At 32.2% G+C, this 7,500-nt stretch overlaps 1 protein-coding gene and 1 long non-coding RNA gene across 3 annotated transcripts in view; one reads left to right on the top strand and one right to left on the bottom strand.

Annotated features, from left to right (window-relative positions):
* 5-HT2B (5-hydroxytryptamine receptor 2B) overlaps positions 1–6,906 on the bottom strand; it is an 82,340-nt gene extending 75,434 nt beyond the window's left edge. Inside the window, exon 1 of the mRNA XM_068383604.1 lies at positions 6,468–6,906. The gene's annotated coding sequence lies outside the window, so the exon portion shown is untranslated. The remainder of the gene's footprint in view (positions 1–6,467) is intronic.
* LOC137650283 (uncharacterized) overlaps positions 1–7,500 on the top strand; it is a 78,207-nt gene that overhangs the window by 33,017 nt on the left and 37,690 nt on the right. The gene's annotated exons all lie outside the window — the stretch shown is intronic.

Here is a 7,500-nt window from a genome sequence, read left to right as displayed (position 1 = left end):
CAACAATTCATCCCTCGTCCAACCTAAGAACATGCATTCGTTGGAGTCTTCTCTGCATTATATTACATTATATTAGCGCATATATAATTAGGCACTCAACATTATGAAGTATGCGTTGCTTGTGCGGCCCTAAACACCAGTGGTACACCGAGCTTTGCTTGCGATGACGTCAGTAGGCCGTCATAATGACGTCACAGCCATGGCACGTTTCCATTTCATGGGACTGAAAATTGAAGTTAACTAAGGTAACAAGAGACAAGTAAATACTTCTGCGGATGTCAAAATCTCGGGATTTTTCAATTTCAACAGACATCTGCTAACAGATTTACTTTTAAAATCAATTAATTTTAAATCTTTTTTGCGTGTTATAATTTCGTAAACTTTTACGAATATTTTAGCATTATTTTCCATTTTTAGATTAAATTTGTCATTGGCATTGATAATGATTAATTGTGCATTATGCTATTATACTGAAACATTCCTAGCTATTCGAGGGCATGAATATGACAATTAAAATAATGTAAACAAATCTAAATATTATGAGTTATGTATATATATACATATATGTATATATATGTATATATATATATATATATATATATATATATATATATATATATATATATATATATATATATATATATATATATTTGTGTATATATGTATATATACAAAATACCTTTGGAAATGCCACGCGAAGAAACTTCTTTATTTTAAAGATACTCTACAAGTGAAAACTCACAGGGAAACTCATTCCTTGGATGGTGTCTCGGTATCTTTTCGAAAGGTGTTTCTCGCTGTTTCCCAGATAAAGGAATCAGGTGATCTTCAATGTTTTCTGTTCCCTTTCCAAGAAGTAAATATTTTTCAAAGTAGATTCAATGCAAATGCATTTATTTAGTATAGGTACATACATATGCTGCATACATGTATATGTATATAAATATATATATATATATATATATATATATATATATATATATATATATATATATATATATATATATATATATATATATATATATATTCACAAGTGCACACACATAAATATCTCATATATATATATATATATATATATATATATATATATATATATATATATATATATATATATATATATATATTATATATATATATGTGTGTGTGTGTGTGTGTGTGTGTGTGTGTATGTATGTATGTATGTGTGACCTTATGCGTAGGAGTTATTGCATGTGCTCTCTTGGTAGGTGTTTTGTGTGGGGCTGTTTATATTTCTTTAAATCATGCTGCTCAACATTGCTGGCTTTCCCTTAGTAACTAATCTTGGCGTGGTATACTAATATTCACCATCTTTAGAGCGTGTGATGAACTTTGCGCAAAATCATAATGATGATTTTAGTGATTCTTTATAAAATTCAGAAAAACCTTTCACATTGATTTCGAGCAAATGTAAAACCAGGAATCCGAGATTAGCTTCAGGGTCAACTCGCTTTTGTAAATAGGAAATTGATATGGAAAGATTTCTATCAAAGGTTTTGCATCTTTTTTTTATAGAGAAATAAACATTCATTAAATCGGAATCTCAATTTACACAGGGCTAAGGACGGAGTATAAACAATAAAATTGAATGTTTTAATTCCACCATATATAATTTTCGTCTCATAAACTTGAATACAATTTTAGGGCCTTAAGGATAATTCTATTTTCTTTCGTGTACAGGAAACGAAAAATGGTTTGTATAGCATATGTAATTTTCTGTTAGTGTTCCCTGGATTTCTCAAATTGGAGTCTGCGGCTCAGCAAATATTGCATGGATGGAGACAGTTCTTTTTCCTCCAAAGAATTTTCTACTAGAGAGAGAGAGAGAGAGAGAGAGAGAGAGAGAGAGAGAGAGAGAGAGAGAGAGAGAGTACATTAGTCATAAGCAATTAAAGCGACTGTCTTTGACTAAAACAAGTATCTTTCACTACTAATACGCCAAAATATTTTCTTAGAGTAAAAAATATTTAGTTACAAACAGACATAGCTTTACTTCGAAGTAGACAGCGATCTCTTATTATTTTCATCATCACAGGGTAAATAGGTTACTGTGGATACTGAGAAATTTGGCTTTGCATTGGCCTCTTACGCTATACTAATTCCTACACCTTTAAGTGAAAGGAGTCGGTTTTTAAATCTTCAAATTGATGAAAGCATGTTTGAAATAAATTGGTAAATGAAATTATGAAATGTTGCTGAGTTAACTTAATCTAATCATAATACAATATATTGGATTTAGCAACACTGAAATTTTCCTATTTAAGACTAGAAAGAGCTCAAAATACACAGAACATTAGGCATTTCAGGAATTTATTGATATGGCAGCCTGCTGATATTTATAAATATGAAAACAAAGCTATTCATTTGTTGCCAGTTACATATCAATTCATGCACTTTAGTCTCAATGTATTTCCAGTTGATGGACCTTCGAAATACATTAAAACATATGCAAAAGGACTTATACAAAGTGAACGTAAAGCCTCATCGAAGGTAAGTAGTTTTAAAAACAGAACTCTAAAACGAGTGGCATATGTCAATCTATTTCAAGCAAACTTCTGAAAACCTTGAGTTTTGAAAACTCTGTTATTCAAAACTTATATACCCCGGAGTCATACAATGAACAAACAGGATGTGATTTCATTCTCGTTGAATATAACTAAGATGAATAAGGTTCAAAATTAATTATATGGCTAATAATTTTCTAAAGAATTAAAATTTCCATTTGTATTCGATTGAAATATTTGACGAATGGCGGTTGTTTAATTAGATATATTCATAAAAACTTACGTCTCTGGATTACATCTAACAGAATTTATCAATATTAATAACTTAAGATTATTATGAATATTATGAATTGATAACTTCTGTTAAGTTGAACTTAAGTAACAATTCCAACGTATCAGCAACTAACTTTAATTTCTACCATTTATTAGGGCATATCAATGACTAGTAGGTTATAGGTGTGGTGGAGTAATACATTGTTTTGTTTATGTATATCCAGTTTTCAAACTAAGTTAAAATATTCAATTTTAATAACATGAAGGCTTTAATTTAGAAAAAAAAAAAAATCTTGAATCTCTTATCAAATTCTGTTCTGGGTCAGGGATGCTACCTAACTGTAAGATTGGAAGTCTGTTGCTGAGTTCATTGTTAAAGAACTCTCTCTTTCTCTCTCTCTCTCTCTCTCTCTCTCTCTCTCTCTCTCTCTCTCTCTCTCTCTCTCTCTCTCTCTCTCTCCATTTGAGGAAAGGAACATATTTCAATCCGTTAAGGTGCAGTCAATGAAAATTAGATGAAGAAAAGAAACTAAGAAATTAAATAATCTAGGAATAAAATGACTTTAATCCTACACACACATGTATATATATATATATATATATATATATATATATATATATATATATATATATATATATATATATATATATATATATATATGGATTTTTTTACTTATCTTCTGTTTGATAAAGGAATGGGAACTACCTGTACGAATTATTGAAAAACTGCACTTCTACGAATAATAGTAACAATATCTATAGTGGCAATGATAATATTTGTTTACTGGCACGAATTATACAAAAAGTAATAAAACAAAGGGAGGTGGGTAAGTTATCAAATAAATCTGGGTAGAATTAAGGCAAGATAGGTTAATCAACCGGGGATAAAATATGCGTCGAATGCATTTAAGCTATAGTTTGGGAGTCTTGGAAGTAGACAACTTTCTCCGACTTGTGAGAGAGAGAGAGAGAGAGAGAGAGAGAGAGAGAGAGAGAGAGAGAGAGAGAGAGAGAATATATCTTCAAGTATACAATTTATTTTTCTAAGGCTGCGAAATCATATAATACCCTTACAAAGTTTTGCTGAGTGAGGTTTCGTTTTTATTATTACTTGCAAAGCTACAACCCTAGTTGGAAAAGCGGGATGCTATAAGCCCAGGGGCTCCAACAGGGAAAATAGCCCAGTGAGGAAAGGAAACAAATAAAAATTAAATTTCTAAGAAGAGTAAAACCATTAGATTAAATATCTCCCATATAAACTATAAACACTTTAACAAAACCAGAGGAACAGAGCAGCGTGCCCAAGTGTACCCTCAAGGAAGAGAAACTCTAACCCAAGACAGTAGAAGACCATGGTACAGAGTCTATGGCGCTAACCAAAACTAGAGAACAATGGTTTTATTTTGGAGCGCCCCTTCTCCCAGAAGATCAGCTTGCCATAGCTAAAGAGTTTCTTCTACCTTTACCAAGAAGGTAGCCACTGAATGATTACAGTGCAGTAACCCCCTCGTGTGAAGAAGAATTGTTTATTAATCTCAGTGTTGTCGTGTGTATGAGGACAGAGGATATTTTTTTTTATCTTTTTAATAAAAAGTTAAATTACATATTCTTTACAATCACAATATTTACAGTATAATCACATTTAATTGCATTTTTTCTATAAAACAAATCCATCTAATTTTAACAATTTACATCACACATTTTTATTTTTATTTTTAGTCACGCAAAAACAATAATTTATATACTTTTTGGTGAACATTTTATTCATTCTTTCTTTATAGATATTTTTCAAAAGCCACCGATCATATTGAAATTTACTCTTAAGAAAGGCATCTGTTTTCCTCTTTCGTATATCGTTAAGTAAAGAATAGGACAGACTATTCGCTCTGTGTGTGTTGTAGGCAAAGGGAAAATGAACCGTTATAAATCCACAGTTTTGTACTGGTGACCGGAGTAAAGGAAGGAAGTTAGAAAATGTACAGGTCACCTAATCTATTAGACCAGATATGAGAATGAAACATGCACCCCGCTGACTTGTGTGGAATCTAATCAAGGGATCGTGATAATAAAACATCTATTTGGATATTTTGTTTACGAATGAGATGAAGAATCATAGGGGAATCAGGTAAATGACGAAATATGAGAATGAATAAAGAATAGAAATAATAATAATAATAATAATAATAATAATAATTATCATTATTATTGTTGATAATTAATTCATTAATAATAATAGTAATAATAATGATAATAATGATTTATCATTAATGATAATAACAATAATCATTATCAATAATAATTATTATTTGGTGAATAATTATAATTATTAATTAATAATAATAAAACTGATAAAAAATGAAAAATCAAATCAATGACGATTCATAAAAGATGATCAATGATCAATATTTTCCAGTTAAATCCTTCAATCCATAGATTTTTATCAAAGGCTGATGGCAATTCTCATCGGAAACTTGCGTGGACCCAAGATATAAAAAAGCCAGGAATATTGGATGGTAAGTTTTCATATTTCTTTTATTATGATTTGTTCTTATTTCTTTTTTTTTTTAACAAATGGTAGATACAATAGACTACTTTTTTCTTACTGTATCACTCTGATTTATTACTGTAGTACTAATCAGCTGAACATCAATTTCCATATATTCAAGGTGTATATTTCATTTTTTTCTTTTTTAGTTTCCTTTTTTGCGTTTAGGTTGACATATTCTATTTTATCAAATATAGATAACAACTAATGTGCCATTTGTCTTTCTATGTTAAATAAGAGACGAGTTGTAGAAATGAGTGATGTTTAACCCTTTTCATGAGTCTTGCAGGCGGCGGACAGTAAATCTAATTTTATATCTATTTCAGTATACATAAAATATTTTTTTTAAGGAATAATAGCAAAATATGGGGAAAATTCTATAAGTCTTTTTCAAGATGATAGAAACAATATTAAGATCAATGTAACTCAAAAATAATAATTAAAAAATCGTAGTCAATTTTATGAAAATAGAAATTTGTTTCTTTGTATTCTGAAAATGAGTAGGCATATAAACATTAGGCCTGAAATCACTTTTTTTTATTTTTTTTTTTATAAATGACAGAGAAATTCAAAAGATTTAAAGCACTTGTATGCATCCTAACACTTTACATACATTTCCTTTCATATATCCACATACATGTATACTAACATGCGCAAAATATACATTTACTCCCATACAGGTACCTTTGCTAAAAAACTAAGAGAGAGAGAGAGAGAGAGAGAGAGAGAGAGAGAGAGAGAGAGAGAGGAGAGAGAGAGAGAGAGAGGAAAGAGAGAGAAAGAGAGAGAGAGAGAGAGTTACTCTGTAGAGGATTGTTCTTCAAACACCCCTCCCCCACAATATTGGTATTTTAGAGGTCATTCTTTTCTGAAAATAGTAATATCGATCAAGAAAAGGCTCCTATGTAAATACAGGAGATAGAATACGTAGATAAAACTTTTTGAGTCATGTTTGACAGTCAAACATTGACGAAATCTTATACCTTTGCATTACATTATTATAAGTCAGTCCTGAATCTGTAGATTATTGTTTGATGTTCTTGGCATTTAGAGCAGGTATACTTTCTTACTGTATTTGATCTAAGGTATGTTTTTTCTAGTTCTAATCTTCGGACAAACGCACTTACCGTTCAGAAGTCCCGAGTGCATCTAAACACGCCTGTCTTGCAAGACAGATTGAAGGTCATATGGAATCTTCTTGCATGATAGCAAAAGTTGACCCAAGATTTATTTCTAAACTAAAGAGTCTTTTAGTTAAACTTTTCACAGTGAAGCATCGTGGAACCACATGCATTGATGTCACTCATTGCGGCATATTGGAAAGCTATTACACGAGTAAGCCATCAACGCTTACTAAAAGAGAGAGAGAGAAAAAAAAACATGAAACGAAAATGCATTTTCAGATTTCCGTAAAGGGTTAAATCGAATTTAGGTCCTTCCCTCGCGCGCTCAACTTCCTCTGACGCCAACAGGTGAATGCCAGTAGGGGAGGAAAAACCCCCGCCAGATCTCTTCGACTGAACTATTACGCCCCCTCTTGGCTGCGAGAGGTTCTTCCTCATCCCACGGTCAGGCCAAGACTGATCGTTCAGTCTCACGGAACCCATCACCACTCGCGCACCTCCACCTCAACCACCACTTCCCTCCTCCGTCACCTTTCTCCCTTCCATTGCATCATTTGCCATGACCTCCGTCATCGTCAGCCTCTGTCCTCATCCATTATAGGTCCAAAACACCATTTGCCTGAAATCCCAGTTTTATTTTGCTTCTGTCATCTGACTAACATCTACCGCTAGAGAGTTATTGGGTCCATTAACTGGCCAGACAGTACTACATTGGAACCCTCTCTTTGATTACAGCACATTTTGTCTTTGCCTTCACATACACAGAATAGACTGGCCTATTCTTTCCCCATTCTCCTCTGTCGTCACACACCTGACAACACTGGGAATACCAAACTTTTTTCTTTGCACAAGGGGTTAAGTACTGCAATGTCATTGTTCAGTAGCTACTTTCCTCTTGGCAAGGGTATAGAAGAGACTTTTTAGCTATGGTAAGCAGCTCTTAAAAGAGAAGGACACTCCAAAATCAAACCATTGTCCTCTATTCTTGGATAGTGCATAGCCTCTGTACCATGGCTTCCACTGGCATATGTTAGAG

The sequence above is a fragment of the Palaemon carinicauda genome, chromosome 11 (genome assembly GCF_036898095.1).
Source record: "Palaemon carinicauda isolate YSFRI2023 chromosome 11, ASM3689809v2, whole genome shotgun sequence".
In the NCBI taxonomy this organism is placed as follows: Eukaryota; Metazoa; Arthropoda; class Malacostraca; order Decapoda; family Palaemonidae; genus Palaemon; species Palaemon carinicauda.
The sequence above is the reverse complement of the archived record's forward strand: the minus strand, read 5'-3'. Positions and strand labels throughout refer to the sequence as shown.